We start from the raw sequence: 23383 nt of genomic DNA, 5'->3' as shown, positions 1-23383 counted from the left end.
ATTTCCAAGTCTACAAAAAGTTTATTGTCCTGTTGACGACAAGAGCGACTGTCTCGTGCAACGTGAACTGTCACTGGTACAGAATCACTTGCGACCTGACGGGATTTCCGGTGATGTCGACGCACACTATTTGTGGGACAAACACAGTCACTGTTAGAAAGAGTGGCACTGGGCGGAGTGGAATGAACTACATGAATTTCCATGGGCGAAGGTTCACGAGCCTGAGTATTCTGGGTTTGATTCCAATTCCGGCGCGAAGCAAAGGGCGTGGAATGGTTGTGAGTGTCCGTTCTGAGCTTTTTCTGGCAAACACTTTGAACATGTCCTTTTTTATTACAGAAAAAGCAAATAGCCTGGCGTGACGCGCAATTCTCACGCGAATGTCTTGTAGCACACCGCGGGCATGAGTTTAGCACTGAATTTGATTGCTTGCGCGGCGCACGTGGCAGAGAGTTTGGCGGCAGCTGCGCAGATGGGCGCGAGGGCTGTTTACTGTTCCGTGCAGCGCGCCCGGCGGGCCGGTTAACCTGACACATGGGCGGCGAAATTTCAGATGATTCCTGTGCAAAGCCAAGTGTGTCCTGCCGATCCAATATGTCTATCACTTGTTGAAGGGAGGGATTGACTAGTTTCAAAATCTGTTCCCATATACGAACATCAGAAACGTTCTGTGCAATTGCATCACGTACCATAGTATCTGAATAAGGGAGTCCACATTCACACTCAAAAGCACAATCCCTAGTAAGGCCTTGCAAGGTTGCAACCCACTCTCTATTAGTCTGACTGGCCGTACGTTTTGCACGAGAGAACGTATACCGTTTGGCAAGTACATTGACTGATTCTTTGAAATATGCATCTAATGCCGACAAAATTTCTTCGTAGGACAGCGTTGCCACGTCGCGTCGGGGAAATAATTTCACTATCACACGGTACGTCTGGACGCCTACGGCGGAAAGGAGAAAAGGCTGCCGCTCATTACCTTGAATTCTGTAGGCGGCGAGATGGAATCCAAATTGGCGTGACCACTCCGTCCAGCTTTCCAGTAAAAGCATCAAACGGACGAAAAGGTGGTGCAACTGCGTGTTGTGTCTGCGGGAGCGGTGGAGCGGCGGCCGCCGCATCGTGTTGCATTGCACGTTGACCCTGGACGAGATGTCCAAGGGCATCCAGCAAGGCTGGTCTGCTGATTCTGTAAGCGATAAAATTCGGACAGTACATCTGGAGATTGTGGCGAAGCCATGACACAAGTAAATCAGAAAGTAGAGTTACGAACGCGAAATCCTCGTCGCCATTTGTTGTGACTTGGAAAGACAGCCAAGCCACTAGGAGGTGAAGCCGAAAGGCACGCGTTTAAGCTCACGCAGGTTGGCGTGAGGTCTGGAACAGTTAAAGGATTTGAGTCTAGCAAATAAAGTACGTAGCTGTTGGAATACTTAACTTTAATCCATAATTGGTGAACATCGGTCTGACGGTGCATGCATCACAAGATAAATAGCAAATGATAATGGCACATTGCTAGGTCGTAGCAAATGACGTAGCTGAAGGCTATGGTAACTATCGTCTCGGCAAATGAGAGCGTAATTTGTCAGTGAACCATCGCTAGAAAAGTCGGCTGTACAACTGGGTCAAGTGTTAGGAAGTGTCTCTAGACCTGCCGTGTGGCGGCGCTCGGTCTGCAATCACTGACAGTGGCGACACGCGGGTCCGACGTACACTAACGGACCGCGGCCGATTTAAAGGCTACCACCTAGCAAGTGTGGTGTCTGGCGGTGATACCACATATCTCATGTAGTTTACTTTTCTTAATGATGTTTCTGAATTTTATCTTGTGTTTATTGTGTCTGCTGTTACGTTGAGTTGATTCGGGTCGTTTTCTACCTCTGCCAACCATTTGTTGTTTCTAGTGGTTACCCAGTCGAAGATCTGTTTGGTTAGTCTGTGTAATGGCATTCTGTATAGGTGTCCATAGAATTGTAGTCTGCGTTTTCTAATCTTTTCTGTGATTGTCTCCGAATGTTTGTATAGTTCCTCAGTAGGTTTCTTGATCTATATTCCATTTTAGTTAGTTGCGCCAAATATTTTCCTAATTATCTTCCGTTCTACTTTTTCTAGTTGTCTGAATCGTGTATGCCCTAGGATTAGTGTGGTCTCTGCTGCATATAGTGCCTCGTCGAGCATCACCCTGTCGTAGTGGCGTAATTTGGCTTTTTGCGAGATAGACTTCTTGTTGTAATGATTCCATACTACTTTGTAGGCCTTATCCAGTTTAGTTTTTCTTTCAGCGTTTGTGTCTCTGTTACGTCCGCTCATTTGTAGTGTTTCACCGAGGTATTTGAAGTTTGCCGTTTTGTAAATCGTGCCGTATTTTGTGTTCAGAGATGAGAGTTTCTTTGTGCTCATAAACTGTGTTTTTTTGTAAGAGATCTGTAGTCCAGTTTTGGAAGCGCTTCCGTGTAGTTTTTCAATAGCATCTTTTGTTTCGTTTATACCTTTCGTGACAATCGCCAAATCATCTGCAAAAGCCAGGCATTTAATCTGTAGGTTTCCTAGGGTTATCCCCTGTTGTGATGTTTCCCATTCTTTTATTACCTTATCTAACACTAGATTGAAAAGGAGAGGTGAGATGCCATCGCCTTGTCGGACACCTGTGCGAATTTCAAGGGGCTCCGATAGTTCCCCACAGAACTTTACTTTGGAGATCGTGCTGATCAAGGTTTGCTCTATGATAGTCCGTGTTTTGTTGTCTACTTTGTATTCTGCTAGAATTTTGAAGAGGGTTTTCCGGTCGATAGAATCGTACGCCTTTTTGAAGTCGACAAAGGTAATGATCAGGTTCTGTTTGTGTTGTAAAATCATTTTCGGGTTCCAAATTTGTTCCGCACAAGACCGTCCTTTACGGAAGCCTGCTTGGTATTCCCCAATCAAGTAGTCGGTCTGGCATTCTAGTCTGTTTAGTAAAGCTTTAGAGAGGGTCTTGTATGTGACCGGTAGTAAGGATATTCCTCTGTAGTTGTCCGGGTCAGTCTTGTCGCCTTTTTTGTGTAGTGGGTGTATCAGGGCAGTTTTCCAATCGTCAGCAATTTTCATGGTATTCCAGATATTTTCCAAGATCCTATGGATGTCTTTTGTGAGTTCTGGGTCTTGTAACTTCCAGATTTCCGCGATGATGCCGTCTTCTCCTGGTGCTATACGATTATTGAGTGACTTGATTATTTCTTTAACTTCATCTAGAGTTGGAGGTTCACTATCTGGATTGTACGGGGTCGTTTCTGTTATCATTTCTTCCATAGGGGGGTCCGTGTTGAGGAGTATTTCAAAGTACTTTGCCAGAATGTCACAATTGTTTTTGGTATTGGTTTCCACGGTTCCATGCTGTCTTCTGAAGCACAAGTTGGGTGGTAGATATCCAGTTATATTTTCTCTGAACGTTCTGTATAAGTTTCTTATATTGTTTTTCGTGAAGACCGATTCAATCTCCGTCAGTCGCCGTTTATCATACTGTCGTTTTTTCACTGCGATGATTTTGCTTGATTGTTTCTCTGTTTTGAGGAAGTTCATCCAATTCTCTTGGGATTTATGGCTACTAAATTTTTTTCATGCATTGATTCGTTGGTCAATAGCTTGATCACATGTGTGGTTCCACCAACGGTGTTTCCTTGTGCGTGGTGCTTGTACTAGTTTCATGGCCTTTCGGGTTCATCCTGAAAGTTGTGTCCAGTCTGTCATTTTCTCCATTTTAATTTTGTTTAATATTTGTGTCTGTTTTAAGGTAAGGTATTCTGGATCTGGTCTAACAATTTTGTTCTTCTGGAGCTTTTTCTTGGGCAAAAGACGCATCCTGATCTGTTGTAGGTGGTCGAAGTAGACTTAACGTGTGTCTATGTTCAAAATTTCTTTTTGTGAGTCTTTCTGGACTATTACGTGATCGATTTGTAGTTTTTGCTTTCCGCTGGGAAATCTCCATGTGGTAAGTTTCCGTGTTGGTTTCTTGAATTTTGTTGACATAATGGCGAGGTCGAGGGTTTTGCAAAAGTCTATCAGGTGTTTTCTATTTTTGTTTGTATCCTTGTGTGGAGTATGTTTTCCTGTGGTATGTCTGTACATATTTTCTTTTCCGAGTTTAGAGTTGAAGTCTCCGAGTATTATTTTGACTCTATGTGCAGGAATTTTCCTGATAGTTTCTTTCATTGTCGTCCAGAAGTCATCAATTTCGTCCGGGTTTTTTCTGTTGTAGTCATTAGTCGGTGCATGTGCGTTGACTATTGTGTAGGATTTGTTGGCTGATTTCACTGTGATAGTGCTGATTCTTTCATTTGGTGACAAAAAATCGATTATGCTATCCGTGATGGAACTGTGTACTGCAAATCCTGTGCCAAAAAGCCGTAGGTTTTTCAGTTGTCTCGATAGTTTTCCTTTGTTATTCTAAAGTTCTCCGTATTGAAATGGTGTTCGTCTGTGAATCGTGTTTCTTGCAATGCACATATTTTGATTTGAAATTTTTCGAGAGTGTCTGTGAGTTGCTTCATCTTTCCTGTCTTCATCAGTATGTTCACGTTGAGTGTGCCGATATAGTGTTTTCGTTTGGTCTTGAGGGAGTTTGAGAAGCTCCGATTCTTCTCATGAAGTCCGTGAGCACCCGGAATCCAATGCTCACGACGATACCAGTCTACGCTGTCGAGTACAACCTGACTTTCCAGATCAGGAGGTTGGTTGAGGCCGCCACTGACATGTGGACACACAACACACACACACACACACACACACACACACACACGCGCGCGCGCGCGCGGACGTGCGCGCCAAAGTTCACTCTTCACCGCTTTAGGTTTAGGCTAGCAGACTGGATCAAGCACATAACGGCTTTGGTCACCCGCCGTCGGTTGCGCTCGTGAACAAAGTTTTTAGCATGGTTCCAGTAAAAGCTGAAAAGACTCCAGTAGGGATGTGTGTGGTAGACCTAGTCTCCTGCGAAAGCTGGCACTCTGCTAAACTCACCGATCGCATGTCCTTACTTTTTGTTGATTTATTCTTATGGAATGAATGAAGGAATATTACGATTTAGCACCAGATCGACGTCGAGGTCATTACACACGGACCACAAATTCGGATTTATTAGGGACAGAGAGGGAAATCGCCCGTGACCTTCTCCAATGAACCATCTCGTCATTTGTGTTAAGCACTCCGTCTTCAGGCCACAAGTTGCCCATCGTGTGAGGGTGCGGATAGGAGGGGCGTGTGGTCAGCACACCGCTCTCCCTGTCGTTATGATGGTTTTCTGTGACGAGAGTCGCTACTACTCGGTCGAGTAGCTCCTCAGTTGGCATCACGAGGCTGAGTGCACCCCGAAAAATGGCAACAGCACATGGGGGCTGGATGGTCACCCATCCAAGTGCCGGCCACGCCCGACAGCGCTTAACTTCGGTGATCTCACGGGAACCGGTGTATCCACTGCGGCAAGGCCGTTGCCTCATTTGTGTCAAGGGACTTAGATAATTCATAAAAGGATCAAATCTGGGTGACCAGAGTGGCATCTGAACTGCTGTAGTCCGAACTCCGGTATGCTTACCAGTGGGCCAAGTACTGTGGACCTCTTTGGTTTATGAGATACGCAAACAAATTATTCAGTAGCACTTTTGTTGCTCTTGAGTAGCGCCCTTCCTTTTACAACGCAAAAAAGTATAGTTGCCAATTATCATTCCCTGTAAAACCATAGTTGGTTAGTTTCCGGTTGGTACGAGAAAAACCAAGTTTCTTTTCCTGTGATGAAGTTTTGCGTATTCTCATGTCAATTTTTTGTGCATTCGCTTATTCTAGATGACATGAGCTTTCGTCTGATCTTCGATCAAACTGCTTGGAATTCAGCGAGAAACAGATCTTTCTCACAGCTAAATGTTGGCGCAAAGTCGAATGTATCGCAGTCTTTGCTATGCCAAAGGACGCCTCTGTCTCACGGTAAGTCACATGCACATCTTCCCCAATGTTGTTTGACACAGAGTAGATGTTTTTTGGAACAAAGACAGATTTTGATAAGCCTTCACTAATTTTGTAGCTGACGGGAGCACGACCAGGAAGAAATGTTAAAAACCATTCGCAAACATTGTTTTCTGAATGTTGACTGACCGCCAAAAGTTGAGCGAGTCGGTTCGAGACGTTCTTTGTTTAGGTCTTTACGAACACGTTAAAGAATCATCCAGCTAAAACCTCCACCCAAAATATCCGTTTCTTTCCGAGCGCTTGTTTCTTTAAATGCTCACCGTAGACAAAGTACTCGGCAAATTCCTGAGCTGCTATTGTTTTAACGACAAGAAATTACACATTTGATAACAATAATAATATCGGTAATCAATTTTTAGTTCTCGTTTCTGTAAACTTAAAACGGGTAATTGTGTAATGTAACTAAAATTTTAGGATTCTAGCACCTCTCGTGACCTTCACTGTCAGTGCTTTGATTGTGCTTTTCTAGAAATGTGACTTTACTTCTGAGGACTCTCACAAATTTGATGCTATTTATTTCAGATATTTAAAGCCCGTTTTTGTAACGACTAAAAAGTATATATTCATTTTACCGCACGCGTTTCGCGTAAGTCAAGGGCATCAGTGGTCTGTTATCAAACATACTATTTCGAGATACTTCTAGATTAAAAAAAAAAAACAGAGTGTTGCAAAAGATGTTGAAATGTGGTTTTCAGTTGCCAGCCCTACATATTTTGTCTGATTGCCTCTTACATCTGGAAGCGTCATTTGTATGAATATTTTGTCATGTACTCTTGCGTTTGGCACTGGTGACACAACTTCGGTTTGCTTCTACATAAGAAAAAAGTTTATTTCAAAAGATAGTGAAATGTGATTTTCACTTACTAGTCCTGAGTATTTGTCTGGTTGCCTTTTACATCTGTAAGCGTTACCTATGTGAACTTTTGTCATGTACTCCTGCGTTTAACACCGATAGGTCACATTACTAACGATTAATTTCATTTTGGATTGCTGCGCTACACGTTTCCTTACATGAAATGAGACCAAATATTGCACTACTAATGTTTAGTTACTATATCCAGGCTAAAAGTATGTCTGTGCGTTTTGCATGTGTTAGGTTTTCATTTTACTAAAAACAAACATCTTTGATCTGTAGTCTGCCATACCTGTTCAAATGCTTTAATTTATATTTACGTGTGTTTGAAACATGAGAGCTGGATAAAGCAGCAGTGTGGGGTCTAATAATGTAAGTGGAGAATATGGCTGGCGCAAAGTCGAGTACAACGTATTGAAAAGTGAGTGCAAAGCAGGGGTATGCCCCTTCTTCATCGACACATCAAGAAACGTGTAGTGCGGATACCCAAGGTGAAATTACGCCAGCAAATTAGAGTTAAATGCAGGAACACCTGGAAAATGTGGACTCAGACTAAACTTCAAGATGTGAGGGGAAATCAGACAAAAATGCTGTGAGAACTCACAATATCTCATGATATGAGCTATCTTTACGGTTATAGAAGCAAACCTATACTGTATTTTTGATTCCAGAGCCATAATGATCTCTTAAATTGAAAGCGAAATGCCTGTGGTAGAATAAATACGCATGTTTAGTGGTTGCAAAGAGGGATTTGAAATTCCTTAAATGTTGTACAACAGGTGACGCTGAGGAGATTTTGGTACCAAACAGAATGCTCTCGTAGCCCTTGAAGCCAACACTGATTTTGGTAATTATGGAAGAGTTTGAGTAGCGAAACAGGCAAACCTACCAGGAAGACGTGAGGGATCAGTGTTCTGGTATAACGGGGAGCTGGCGAGGCGTGGCGTGAAGCCGTAGGAATGGAAAGGAAGGCGAAGAAGTGGAGAAGCGAGGTAAGGTGAGGTGAGGTGAGGTGAGGTGAGGTGAGCAGGAGGTCGCCGGAAGTAGTTAGGCTGGCAGCCAGGGCGGCAGGGCGGATCCTTCCGGCAGCACAGGGCGCTCCACAAGTCGCCTACGAGAAGAACAAGTGCTGTGTCACAACTGCTTCAAATCTCTCATAAACCTTATTTGTCCTCTTTGAGACGGTCTACAACTCGGTCAGTCGGTACTAACCATAACTTTTCAGTCACATAGGAAGTGCAAAATGGCTAAGCAGGGATGGCTAGAGGATAAATGTAAGGATGTAGAGGCTTATTTCAGTAGGTGTAAGATAGATACTGCCTACAGGAAAATTAAAGAGACCTTTGGAGAATGGAGAACCACTTGTATGAATATCAAGAGCTCAGATGGAAACCCAGTTCTAAGCAAAGAAGGGAAAGCAGAAAGGTGGAAGGAGAATATACAGGGTCTATACAGGGGCGATGTTCTCGAGGACAATATTACGGAAATGGAAGAGGATGTAGATGAGGATGAAATGGGACATAAGATACTGCGTGAAGAGTTTGACAGAGCACTGAAAGACCTGAGTCGAAACAAGGCCCCGGGAGTAGATAACATTCCATTAGAACTACTGACAGCCTTGGGAGAGCCAGTCCTGACAAAACTGTACCATCTGGTGAGCAAGATGTATGAGACAGGCGAAATTACCTCAGACTTCAAGAAGAATGTAATAATTCAAATCCCAAAGAAGGCAGGTGTTGACAGATGTGAAAATTACAGAACTATCAGTTTAATAAGTCACAGCTTCAAAATGCTAACGCGAATTCTTTACAGACGAATGGAAAAACTGGTAGAAGCCGACCTCGGGGGAGATCAGTTTGGATTCCGTAGAAATGTTGGAACACGTGAGGCAATACTGACCCTACGACTTATCTTAGAAGAAAGATTAAGGAAAGGCAAACCTACGTTTCTAGCATTAGTAGACTTAGAGAAAGCTTTTGACAATGTTGACTGGAATACTCTCTTTCAAATTCTGCAGGTGGCAGGGGTGAAATACAGAGATCGAAAGGCTATTTACAATTTGTACAGAAACCAGATGGCAGTTATAAGAGCCGAGGGACATGAAAGGGAAGCAGTGGTTGGGAAGAGAGTGAGACAGGGTTGTAGCCTCTCCCCGATGCTATTCAATCTGTATATTGAGCAAACAGTGAAGGAAACAAAAGAAAAGTTCGGAGAAGGTATTAAAATCCATGGAGAAGAAATAAAAACTTTGAGGTTCGCCGATGACATTGTAATTCTGTCAGAAACAGCAAAGGACTTGGAAGAGCAGTTGAACGGAATGGAAAGTGTCTTGAAAGGAGGTTATAAGATGAACATCAACAGAAGCAAAACGAGGATAATGGAATGTAGTCGAATTAAGTCGGGTGATGCTGAGGGAATTAGATTAGGAAATAAGACACTTAAATTGCGCAGCAAAATAACTGAGGATGGTCGAACTAGAGAGGATATAAAATGTAGACTGCCAATGGCAAGGAAAGCGTTTCTGAAGAAGATAAATTTGTTAACTTCGAGTATAGATTGAAATGTCAGGAAGTCGTTTCTGAAAGTATTTGTATGGAGTGTGACCTTGTATGGAAGTGAAACGTGGACGATAAATAGTTTGGACAAGAAGAGAATAGAAGCTTTCGAAATGTGGTGCTACAGAACAATGCTGAAGATTAGATGGGTAGATCACATAACTAATGAGTAGGCATTGAATAGGATTCGGCAGAAGAGAAGTGTGTGGCACAACTTGACTAGAAGAAGGGATCGGTTGGTAGGACATGTCCTGAGGCATCAAGGGATCTCCTATTTAGTACTGGAGGGCATCGTGGAGGGTAAAATTCGTAGAGGGAGACCAAGAGATGAGTACACTAAGCAGATTCAGAAGGATGTAGGCTGCAGTAGGTACTGGGAGATGAAGCAGCTTGCACGGGATAGAGTAGCATGGAGAGCTGCATCAAACCAGTCTCAGGACTGAAGACCTCAACAACAACAACAACAGATGAAAAATCAAGCTGAGATTCTGAAGGTAGCAGCGATAAAATACAGACAGCAAAAGGTGATCTACAACTTATGAATAAGCCAAATTGTTGTAAGAATCGAAGTAAACAGTGAGGCAGTGGTTGAGACCAGAGTGAGACAGCTGTGAACAGAAACAGAATTTTGAAATGGAATCAAAGTACAAGGAGAAGAAATTAAAACGTCTTGATTTGCCCCTGACTCAGTAATTCTGTTACAACAGCAAAGGATTTGGAAGATCAAGTAAATGCAATACGCTACAAGAAGTGTATCTACAAACATAAAACATGGCTAATGGAATGAACTCGAATTAAGGAAGACAGGCAATGCTGAGGTAAGTAGATTAGGAAATGGGACGCTAAAAAAAAACTGATGATGGGGGCGAGAACACTGGGGTGAGAAGTGAGGATTTAAAACGCAGACTCACGGACGCAAGAAAAGCGTTTCTGAAACAGGTTCATTTATTTGAATTTAAGTTTTCCACCATGGCTTCAGGCCATATGTTGGGCATAATATGAGGAATTATTGTAGGGATTCTGATACAATTTCGCTGACAGACAGACTGATTCATAGGGAAGGTTTGTGTGTATAACTTATAAACTGGCTGCGCTATGATCAATTACAGTCCCCCTCCGCTGTGAAAACCGAGAAATCGCCCTCTAGTGGCCGTTGGCAGAACTCCTTGGAACCAGGCCGTTATAATTAAAGTGCAACTGTTCACAGAGGTCCAGCGTGGGCTATAATTTATCGTGTGGTAGCGGAAGTTGGTAGATATTCCGATAAGTTAATGCGGAACCGATATGTGCTGAAAAAAAAGCTTATTATGGGCGCAGGTACAAATCTGGCGCTGTGAATGCAAGAAAGACGTATGTAACTGTTTCCATAATATATAATGGAAGTGAGAAAGGCGTAATATTCATTTTATAATTAACCACCACTTTTACTATTTCTTCAGTATAAGCAACAAAGACGTCGATGATATGATGTACACCACCAGATCTTCACCTGGTGGCCAAAACTGTAGGTAATTTTTTTCCCATGTGAATCAGTTCTGCATTAATGTATTAGAATATATACCAAGTTTTGTTGCCATACGATAACTACACCCCACACTGAACCTCTGTGAGTAGCTGAGCTTTAATTATAACCACCTGGTACTATAAAATTTCTTTTCTACAAAGGACTCTTTAAGTTCCTGTGGGCTGTATCTATCTTTCCCCTAGTGAAATATGCTTCTAAAATCTTACATTTTTCATCTAGCCATTCCTGCTTAGGCATTTTGCTCTTTCTGTCAACCTCATTTTTTAGGTACTTGTGTTCTCTTTCGCCTGTTTCATTTGCTGATTTTTTTTTCATCAGTTAAATTCAATATCTCCTGTGTCATTCAAAGCTTTCTATTGGGCACTGCCATTTTACCTATTTGATCCTCTGCTGCCTTCATCATTTCGACTCTCAAATCTACGGTATTCCTTTCCCTTGGTCTAGTAAAAAAAATGGTTCAAATGGCTCTGAGCACTATGGGACTCAACTGCTGTGGTCATAAGTCCCCTAGAACTTAGAACTATTTAAACCTAACTAACCTAAGGACATCACACACATCCATGCCCGAGGCAGGATTCGAACCTGCGACCGTAGCGGTCGTGCGGTTTCGGACTGTAGCGCCTTTAGCCGCTCGGCCACTCCGGCCGGCTTGTTCTAGTCAACCTTTGCCTAATGCGCCCTAATTCTCAACAACCTCTTGTTCTTTCGAACTGTCCAGCTCCCATTCCCTTAATATCCTACCTTTTTCCGATTTCTTTAATTTTAATCTACAGTTCAAACCAATGAATTGTGGTCAGAGTCCATATATGCACCTGGAGATGCCTGCTGAATTAAATATTGTGTTAAAATCTCTGTCTTGCTATTATATAGCCAATCTTAAAACTTGCGGTATCGCCAGGTCTCTTCCACGTATACAGTTTTCTTTCATGTTTATTAATTCAAGTGTTAGCGTGATTACATATGCTGTGTGGAAAATTCTACCAGGTGGTTTCACCTTTCATTCCTTTTCCCCAGGGAAGAACTGAAATGTAGATTAAAACTAAATAATCTGAAAAAGGTAGAATATTAAGAAGAAGGGACCTAGATAGGTTGAAAGAATCAGGGGATGTTGAGAGTGTCAGAGGGAGCACTAGGCAACGATCGACTAGCTAGTTATAGTCACTTGTTTTGTTTCAGAGTAATCCTCTCAGCCAGCAAGAGGCGGCCATTCACAAAGGGATTACTGTTAGTTGCGTAATGAGGCCCCTTAGTGAGGTGGCTGCCACAGAGAGGAAGAATTCCAGTGGGCATAACAGGGGAGTCATCCCAGATGTGGAACAGGTGCTTCCGGATGCCTTGAAGAGCACAGAGGGCAGCCTACTACAGGTGGTGGCTCTAGTCAGTACCAATGACACTTGTCTGTTTGGATCGAAAGAAGTTTTCTCTGCCTATCTGCAATGGTAAGGACTGTCAGTCTTGAGAACAAGATCAAAGCAAAACTCACCATCTGTAGCATCGTCTATAGAACAGATTGCGGATCTTTGGTACAGAGCTGAGTGGAGGACTCGATTCAGGGGCTCAGATCAGAGGCGCAGATGTGCTGTGACCGTGTAGGCTACAGATAGCTCCACTTGTGCCATAGAGTGGTTGGGTTTCCGGTTCCACTTAATAGCTTAGAGGTCCATTATACACACCCAAGACGACTATACAGGTAGCTCAGGCTGTGTGGAGTGAACTCGGTGTTTTTTTTTTTAATTTAGAGGGTGCCAGGGAAGTACAGAAAGATATTCAGTCTCAAATGGTGCTAGGAAAACACAAAACGAGAGTAGACTCATCATCAATCGGTACTGTTGTTGTAAATTGTCGTAGGTGAGTTGGGAAAAGAACATAACCCCAAGTGCTAATAGAAAGCATTGAAGCTGAAATCTTTTTAGGTACCAGAAGCTGACTAGGGCTAGAGATAAGTTCAGCCCAAATTTTTACAAAGAACCTAAAGGTGGTCAGAAAATGCAAATTAAACACAATTGGCACCACCAACTTTGTCTTTGTTAGTAGTGCTTCATCTTGTGGTGAAAATGAAGTAGATAGTTCCTGTATGTTAATTTGGGTCGAGGCTATACTCGAAAACGGGAATACATTAATTATTGGTTCCTCTCAATGACCCCCCCCCCCCCCCCCCCCCCCCCGCCCCCGGCGACTCACATGATACACAGAGTTGTTGAACAGTTCAAGGAACCTACGTCTCATTTCAAATGAAAATTGGTATCCCACACTTACAACTGTAGTTGGTGGTGACTTCAATCTATCCTCGATATGTTGGCGAATTATACCAGGTGTGGAAGTATGACACCGGAATTTCCCTACAGATGGTGCTAGCCATCGGTTTAGGGCACGTGAGAACGCGCCTGCAGAGCCACCTGCTTCCTGTAACAGCTGACGACGAATGTCAACACGCAGTAACCCAAGTTCCATTCATCAATATGTTTGAAACCCGTAAACATGTCGAGTTTTGTGCCTACTGAGTCGTGTGCGGCTCGTGCTCATGCCGTTTATTGCTTATCATCTTGCCTTTACGGCTCTGTCGTCGCCTTTCTTATTCGACTTACTGGCATCACTAACAAGGGGAGGCCGCCAATTGTGAAATTCAGATTCGATTCATACTGCGCATAATGAAAGCTCATGGCCAGAGGTGTAATGTGGCAAAGCACCAAGACGCACTTCTCAGCCGTTGTCGAGAAAATCTACAGTTAAAAGAAACCGTTGCCATGAAATACTCTCTACGATTCATTATTTTCTATAACGTCGTGGCGCAGCGGTAAGCGCTCGGATTGGTAATCCGAAGGTCACTGGATCGAATCTCGCGCCATGCAACTTTTCTTTATTGTTAGTTTATTGTAATTCAAATATATATATATATATATATATATATATATATATATATATATGAATTGCTTATGCATGTTGGTGAAGGCGGATCGCTCTCCAATTGTACCGCCTCCATTTTTCCGTTTGTTTAACAGGGTGTACCAAAGCTCTCACGTCCGCACTGATTTTCGACGATGTTATAAGTTGCGCTAGGCACCGCATCTATCTTCTTTCGAAGTTAGCAGGCAACTACGCTGTTATGCGGCGGCTCGTTTCGGCCCATTCAACATCTGTCCCTCAAGTGCAACGAGCGAGTGACGGAGTTTATATTTCATACCTGCCACAGAAAATTCTATTCTAATTCGAACGTTTGACTTACGCTATGCGTATTCGTTTCGGAATATCGTTTCTACGTCTTCCGTTAACTATACGTGGTTAACATTATGAAGACAATTAATAACATTTGTGAAATACAACTTTGTTTGTGGAAAACATAATGATGTTCGAAGTCGCCAGTTTTTCCACGACAAACGACTTTCAACAACTTATTATATGCATAATTGTTGCAACTGATTGCCAGGAATTATATATATATAAAAACAAATTTGGTGGATGGATATGTGTGTGTGTGCGAGTGTATACCCGTCCTTTTTTCCCCCCTAAGGTAAGTTTTTCCGCTCCCGGGATTGGAATGACTCCTTACCCTCTCCCTTAAAACCCACATCCTTTCGTCTTTCCCTCTCCTTCCCTCTTTCCTGATGAGGCAACAGTTTGTTGCGAAAGCTTGAATTTTGTGTGTATGTTTGTGTTTGTTTGTGTGTCTATCGACGTGCCAGCGCTTTCGTTTGGTTAAGTCACATCATCTTTGTTTTAGATATATTTTTCCCACGTGGAATGTTTCCCTCTATATATATATATATATATATATATATATATATATATATATATATATATATATATCATCTGAATTACAAAAAAAAAATGTTGCATGGCGCGAGATTCGATCCGGCGACCTTCGGACTACGAACCCGAGCGCTTACCACTGCGCCACAACGCTGTACAATAATATTAATCGTAGAGAGTATTTCACCACAACGGTTTCTTTTAACTGTCGATTTTCTCGACAACGGCTGAGAAGTGCATCTTGGTGCTTTGCCACATTACACCTCTGGCCATGAGCTTTTATTATGCGCAGTATGAATCGAATCTGAATTTCACAATTGGCGGCCTCCCCTTGTCAGTTACTGGCTTGCCCGCCAGTGAGAAGCAGCAGCAGCGCTATCGCTAAGAGCACTGTCGTACTTTCTTTGGAGCCACCGCTAGTATTTCCGGGTCGTGGTGTGTGGTGAGTTCAGTCGGGATGGAGCTCCAGTGAGGTCTGGACAGGCAGTACACGCCCGACCGCTGGGGACACACACATGCACTGTCTGGCGGAAGAAGGCTTGAGTGGCGACGACCGTTGGTTGATCGTTCGGTTGGTCGTCTCATCGGGCGAAGTGTATTTGGTCTTCCGATTGCTTCTGGGCCTCTTCAGTTGATCACCTAATGGGACTTGGGTCGCTTCCTTCTTTGTGCTGAGATGTCGGATGGCCAATGGTCAAGTGTTCCCTCTGCATGGTTGGGCCCGAGCCAATGTCTCTGAGTCGAAGTGCGTCAGAAGAGAGTCGGGACGGAGCAGCAGTAAAATCCAGACAGCCATGACTTGCCGGTCGTTGCCGACACACATGGCTAGAGTGTGAACGACCGTGGCTGGTCGTTCGGTCGTTCGCCTCATCGGACGACCTGTATTTGGTCGCCGACCGCTTCTGGGTTCTCTGTGTGTGTCGACTTGTGGTTCGTTCTTGTTGTTCCACAGTGGCTGGTTTTCGTAGTGTTCGAGTTGCTTGTGGAAATGTTTTCGTGAAACCGTGTGTGGCTTAAGTGGTTTGACTGAGCAGTTATTTTAATGCTGTCTGCGTGCTAGTGAGTCGGTTGGGACAGAGCAGCAAGCCAGTCTCCAAGGCGCTGGGCCAGGCCGGGCCACTGGTGGGGCGCACACGCTGTCGGATTGCGAGTGCGACGAGTTCGTTGCCCACCGAACCTGGACGCTGAAGTTGAGTGATCAGTTAATCTGTTACGAAACCTCAACTATTGCGATATCTATTCATCCATTTGCGGGTTGTTGGCCCCCTTGGCCGTTTGGGCCAGCAGAATTGTATGATGTACTGGAGCCGTCTTCCTATGTTGTGATTAATTATTAATTTCACTATGGAGTGAACCAGCGAAATTTTCTGCCCCGTGGCCATTAACGCTCCATTTACCTGCCTTGGTCGTTAATGTAGTTTGTAGGCTGTGTGCGTTTTCCTCGTCGTGTTGTTGCTGGCCGGCCGCGGTGGTCTAGCGGTTCTAGGCGCTCAGTCCGGAACAGCGCGACTGCTACGGTCACGGGTTCGAATCCTGCCTCGGGCATGGATGTATGTGATGTCCTTAGGTTAGTTAGGTTTAAGTAGTTCTTAAAGTTCTAGGGGACTGATGACCACAGATGTTGAGTCCCATAGTGCTCAGAGCCATTTGAACCATTTTTTTGTTGTTGCTGTCCAGCAGTTCGACAGCCTTTTAAGTTGTTTGGTTCATACTTGCTTAGAGTGGTTATTGTTCCCCTGGCTGCTTTTAGAAGCCAATTTCTGGAGGCGTAGTGCTGTTCGTGTTCTCGTCCTCGGCCGATATTCTCCATCGTTGTGCCGTTGGTCAGACGGAAGGGAATTGGTTAAATTGTTGGTTGGTCCTTAGGCCGTCCCTAGTTTGTGTTGCCATCCGATTACCTAACTTCAACACTTGGCTTTCCTTACGTTTGAGCTACTTTCCCAGGCCGACCCTTGGAACACTTCTAAGCACCACTTGTTCTGTTGGTTTTAAATTGTGATTTTCATTTTAGTTGAAGTACTGTGCAAGACCTTTGGCTGTGTATTAATTGAATTTTCTTAAAATTTTACATAAAGGCATTCAGCTGTGTTAAATTAAAATTTTGAGCGTTGATTGTTTTAGAAAAATAATTTTTTAATTCTTAGAAATTCTGAAATTATTTGTAATCCAGGCCCTAAGCCGTTAGTTGTTCCATGTTATGTGTGGCTTTCAGCCGAGGATTTGCGTGAACCCCTTAAAAAGGCCTCCATCCGTGTGTATTCTATAAAGGAATTTTTTTTATAAGAAGCAAGCGGTTTCAAAATGTGTTCAAATGTATGTGAAATCGTATGTGAATTAACTGCTAAGGTCATCAGTCCCTAATCTTACACACTATTAACCTAAATTATCCTAAGGACAAACACACATACCCATGCCCGAGGGAGGAGTCGAACCTCCGCTGGGACCAGCCTTAGAATCCATGACTGCAGCGCTTTAGAGCGCTGGGCTAATCCCGCGCGACAAACAAGGGGTTTATTCTAAACTATTTATCTGAGCTGTTGTTAAGGCCTTCAGCCGTTGTTTCAAACTTGTTTGTGGCCTTCAGCCGTACAATAAGTTAATCAGGCTTCGGCCGTCCTTTGTAAGTTTAAAAGGCAATTTTCTTGTTTAAAAAAATTGTTTATTAATGTGCCTTAATTATAGTCGTTCTTCAGACATGTAGTGTAGGTCTTCAGCCGTTAATTGTTTTCATTGCATGTTTTTTTAACTACCTTCTACTTTTAACTGCTTTTGATTTCTAAGCCAGGCCTTTAGCCGTTCTTGTGTTTGCTGTGGTTTTGGGGCCTTCAGCCCGGAAAGCATCTCAAGTTTTCTTTAACTTCTGCCATATTGTTTAATTGTGAGCTTTTAAGCCAATGTGTAAATAAGTAGGTCTTAGAAAATAAAGTTGTGTGTTTGATTGTGCAACCCACAGTAACTGTTTATGGCCCCATCCACAACCTTAAATTTATCCTGTGCGATCTCTGGTTACATACCAATCAGGACTCACTTACGAACCACGATTTGCGGACAGCATTGCTTTTCTGTTGTCATTTCAAGAAAACTGCTGCAGAATTGTAACGAATGCTTTTCGAAGCTTTCGGCGAACATGCTTTTGGGAAAACACAGTGTTTCGAGTGGTACAAAAAATTCAAAAGTAGTGATTTTGACGCGAGAAACGACGAGCGTGGGGATAGTGTCGGAAGTTCCATGCGGCTTTTCGCGGATGATGCTGTAGTATACAGAGAAGTTGCTGCATTAGAAAATTGTAGCGAAATACAGGAAGATCTGCAGCGGATAGGCACTTGGTGCAGGGAGTGGCAACTGACCCTTAACATAGACAAATGTAATGTATTGCGAATACATAGAAAGAAGGATCCTTTATTGTATGATTATATGATAGCGGAACAAACACTGGTAGCAGTTACTTCTGTAAAATATCTGGGAGTATGCGTACGGAACGATTTGCAGTGGAATGATCATATAAAACTAATTGTTGGTAAGGCGGGTACCAGGTTGAGATTCATTGGGAGAGTGCTTAGAAAATGTAGTCCATCAACAAAGGAGGTGGCTTACAAAACACTCGTTCGACCTATACTTGAGTATTGCTCATCAGTGTGGGATCCGTACCAGGTCGGGTTGACGGAGGAGATAGAGAAGATCCAAAGAAGAGCGGCGCGTTTCGTCACTGGGTTATTTGGTAACCGTGATAGCGTTACGGAGATGTTTAATAAACTCAAGTGGCAGACTCTGCAAGAGAGGCGCTCTGCATCGCGGTGTAGCTTGCTCGCCAGGTTTCGAGAGGGTGCGTTTCTGGATGAGGTATCGAATATATTGCTTCCCCCTACTTATACTTCCCGAGGAGATCACGAATGTAAAATTACAGAGATTAGAGCGCGCACGGAGGCTTTCAGACAGTCGTTCTTCCCGCGAACCATACGCGACTGGAACAGGAAAGGGAGGTAATGACAGTGGCACGTAAAGTGCCCTCCGGCACACACCGTTGGGTGGCTTGCGGAGTATCAATGTAGATGTAGATGTAGATGTGAACCGCCGGAAAAGTTCACCTTATTGGGTGAAGATGATACTAAAACTCAACAAGAATTATCGGAGGAATTGAATGTGACGCAGAAAGTCGTTTCTCTTCGGTTGAAAGCTGTGGGAAAGGTATAGAAAGTGGGAAAATTGGTTTCGAGTGAACTGAATGAAAGACAGAATACAAATCGAAAGAGCAGTTGTGAAATGCTGCTCGCCATATACAAAAGAAAGTCGTTTCTCCATCGAACAGTGACAGGTGATCAAAAATGAGTATAGTGGAATATTTCTAAGCGCCGTAAATCATGAATGAATTCAGGAAAACAGTCGAGATCCACTGCAAGACCAAATCGCTTTGGAAAGAAGACAATGCACTGTTTTTGGTGGGATCAGAAGGGTGTAATCTATTATGAGCTGCTAAAACCTGGTGAAACATTTAATCATTCATCGATACCAACAGCAAATGATCGATTTAAATCGAGTGTTGCGTAAAAAACGACCGGAATATGGAAAAAGGAAACACAAAAGTCATACTGTTCCACGATAACACCCCATCACACACAACAAAACGTTCAGGGAAACGATCGAGGCGTACAGTTGGGAAATACTAGGGCATGCGACTTATTCTCCAGACTTGGATCCGTCCGATTATCATCTGTTTGCATCACAGGGACACACTCTCGCTGATCGACGCTTCAATTCGTATGAAAGTGTACGAAAATGACTCGCTGACTGGTTCGCTTCAAAAGAAGAACTGTTTTTTTTTGGCCTGGCATTGATAGCCTGCCGGAGCGGTGGGAGAAATGTATAAATCTCAATGGATATTATTTGGAATAAAACATTGTTTGCCAGTTTCAAACAACAGAAACGTAATTATTGCAACCAAATTTCGGTTTCGTACTTCTACACCTGGAATATTTAAAGTCGGTCGTAGGCCTTAAATATCACCAAAAATTCTGAACCATTATTCCAAGAGCCCCTCGGAGTGTAAACAGTTGTGAAAACGTTCTTGACCTCTTAGCAACAAATACTCCTAAGTAAGTAGGGAGCTTCACTATCTACACAGGAGTTAGGGACCAGAAGGTCGTTGTAACAAGACTGTGTATCGAAATCTGGCAGAAAATCCGAAGAAATTCTGGGCGTACGTAAAGTACACCAACGACAAGACGCAGTCAGTAGAAAACTGCGCAGTAGGAATGTTAATGTTACCGATGACAGTGCCGCTATAGCGGAGTTACTAAATGTGGTTTTGCGAAAATTGTCCACCAAAGAAGACGAAGTAAATATTCCGCAATTCGAATCAAGACTGCTGTCAACATGAGTAACTAAGAAGTAGATACCTTTGTCGAAGCGAAACAGTTTAAATCACTTAATAAAGGCAAGTGTTCCAGTCCAGATTGTATACCAATTAGGTTTCTTTCAGAATATTCTGATGTAATAGCCCATACTTAGCATTCATATTATACAACCGCTCGCTCTACTGGAAAATTGCACAGCTCGCACAATACTTCAGGAAGGAAATAGGAGTAATCAGCTGAATTAAAGACCCATAATACTGACGCCAATTTGCAGCAGGAGTTTGGGAACATATGGAACATATGCTATGTTCGAACATTATGAAATTATCTGGAAGAAACAATTTATTGACACAGAGTCAACACGGATTCAGAAAATATCGTTCCTATGAAACACAACTAGCTCTATATCCACCCGAATAATGAGTGCTGACAGGAGATCTCAAACTGGTTCCATATTTGTAGACTTCCAGACGGTTTTGCATGCCTACGTAGGACCTTCTTAATTGTGCGACTGGATTTCTGATTTCCTATCAGAACGGTCACAATTCGTAGCAGTCGATGGAAAATCATCGAGTGAAACAGATGTGGTATCTGGCGTTCCCCAACGAAGTGTTGTAGACCCTCTTCTGTACATAATCTATCTAAACTATTTAATAGACAATCTGAGTAGCTTTCTTAGATTGTTTGCAGATGATACTGTCATTTACCACCTAGTAAAGTCATCAGAAGATCAAAATCAATTGCTGAAGACTTAGATGAGGTTGCTGAATGGTGGGAAAAGTGCCAACAGACTCTACGTGATGAAATGCATGAACTCATACCCATGAGTATTAAAAAGAATCCGCCAATTTTCGGTTAAACGATAAATCACACAAATCTGAAGGCTGTCAGTTCAACTAAATACCTAGTTATTACAACTACAAGCAACTTGAATTGGAACGCTCACGTACAAGTTGTGTGGAAAGCGAACCAAAGATTGCGTTCATTGTTACAACATTTAGAAGAAGCAACATATCTACTGTGAAAACTGATTGCTCTACGCTTGTTCGTCCTCTTCTGGAGTACTGCTGCGCAATAGGGTATCAATTCTAGGCAGAATTGACAGAGAACATCGACAAGTTCAAAGAAGGGAATCTCATTATGTATTATCGTGAAATAAGGGTGAGAATGTCATAGATTTGATACGCGAGTTGGAGTAACAATCATTAAAGATAAAGGCGTTCTTTGTTGCGGCGAGATCTTATCACGAAATTTCAGTCACAAACGTTTTCCTCTGAACGTGAAAATATTTTGTTGGCGATAACCTACATAGAGGGCAGAAATGAACACAGGGTAATTTTTAGTTGTAGAAGAAGCTAGAAAAATGAGAATCCCAATGTGTGAGAAACAAGCCAATCATTCTGCAGCTACAGCTCTGATTGACCAAAAGGCCTCAGATGCTTAACAGATTCCGAGGAGTGTTGGAAACACGCGGAAACTATGGACTCGATAATGAAGGGAAGATGGATAAGCGGAGTAGACTCTCGTGGAGGGAGGAAGAAAGGTCCTTTCCGATAACCTGGTGGAAGGTTTAAGAATGGACTTCGAAAGGATTCTTGCGCTCGGAATAAGCTTTATTGCTTGTGTGGAAATCTGAGTTTTTATTTTTTTGTAACTTGTACTCCTTCACACCTTTGAATCACGCCGAGACTTTTATTTGATTGGGGCAGTTACAAGGAGGCAGCTAGGCTTTAAATGAAGACTTGACAGTGTTACAATAATTTATATACCTTTCCTAGTTAGAAATATTAATCGAAGCGAAACGGACACTCAGCATCATGTTACAGCTAACAAAACACCAATATGCGTTGCACGACTACTGTACTTTTATGTGTTTTGTTTTGGAAAAAATATCGTGTGAACTGGAAAATATAATTTAGTCTGAGTTCTCAGAGCGTATAAACATCGGAGCGTATCAACATAGTTGTCAAACAAATAACCTGCAGTATTGTGAAACCGCATTCACGGATATGCATATTACTTAATTATTGAGCACGCACAAAAAACTGCAAAATCTAAATTTGCAAACTAAATAATAAAATCACTGCGGATGGAAAAAAGGTCCTGCAAGAACTGGACCGACAACGACTGGAGAGAATCGTTCGACGTCACAGACGTGCAATCCTTCCGCAAATTGCTGCAGATTTCAATGCTGGGCCATCAACAAGTGTGAGCGTGCGAGCCATTCAACGAAACATCATCGATATGGGCTTTCGGAGCCGAAGGCCCACTCATGTACCCTTGATGACTGCACGACACAAGGCTTTCCGTCTCGCATGGGCCCGTCAACACCGACATTGGACTGGAAACATGTTGCCTGGTCGTACGGGTCTTGTTTCAAATTATATCGAGCAGATGGACGTATACAGGTATGGAGACAACCTCATGAATCCAAGGACCCTGTATCACAGCAGGAAATTGTTCAAGCTGCTGGAGGCTCTGTAACGGTATGCGGCGTTGCAGTTGGTGTGATATGGGACCCCTGACACATCTAGATACGACTTTGACAGGTGACACGTACGTAATCATCCTGTCTGATCACCTGCATCCATTTATGCCCATTTGCATTCCGACAGACTTGGGCAATTCCAGCAGAACAATGCGACACCCCACACGTCCAGAATTGCTACCGATTCTCTACAGGAAGACTCTTCTGAGTTTAAACACTTCCGCTGGCCCCCAAACTCCCCAGACGTGAATATTATTGAGCAAATCTCGGAATGCTTTGCAACGTGCTGTTCAGAAGAGATCTCCACCGCCTCCTACTGTTATGGCATTCTGGGCAGGCCTGCGGGATTCATGGTGTCAGTTGCCTCCAGCATATTTCGGACATTAGTCGAGTCCATGCCACGTCGTGTTGCGGCACTTCTGTGTGATCGCGGGTGCCCTGCACGTTATTAGGCAGGTGTACCATTTCCTTTGGCTCTTCAATGTATATGAGACAAACAATATTAAAACAGAGTAAACAAATTACGTTGGGCATATCGATGAGAAGCAGCAATCAAGAAGGTTTAAGAATCACCCCAGATCAATCAATGAGAACAAGCAAGCTCCACACAACTTGTAAGTACGATTAAGAAAATGGGACTGCAGCTATTGCACTAACAAGTTTGCTCAAAATACTGAATTTCAAACAAAGCCCACACTACACATTACAAAATATCGTTTCAATAATCTTAAACTTCAAGCAGATCCCTGCATTACACAAAATAAATAAATGGCTATTATTGGGCAAATAAAATTTACACTAAAAACAATTTTTTAATTTAAACGACTCTAAAACAAATAAACTGTAGATTAAAGAAAGGTACCAGTGCCT

At 43.0% G+C, this 23383-nt stretch overlaps 1 pseudogene; it reads right to left on the bottom strand.

Annotated features, from left to right (window-relative positions):
* Nucleotides 1–5350: 5350 nt before the first annotated feature.
* Nucleotides 5351–5467, bottom strand: LOC124620547 (annotated as a pseudogene).
* Between the last annotated feature and the right edge of the window lie 17916 nt (nucleotides 5468–23383).

Source organism: Schistocerca americana, chromosome 6, assembly GCF_021461395.2.
Source record: "Schistocerca americana isolate TAMUIC-IGC-003095 chromosome 6, iqSchAmer2.1, whole genome shotgun sequence".
Classification (NCBI taxonomy): Eukaryota; Metazoa; Arthropoda; class Insecta; order Orthoptera; family Acrididae; genus Schistocerca; species Schistocerca americana.
This window is presented reverse-complemented; position numbering and strand designations above follow the sequence as displayed.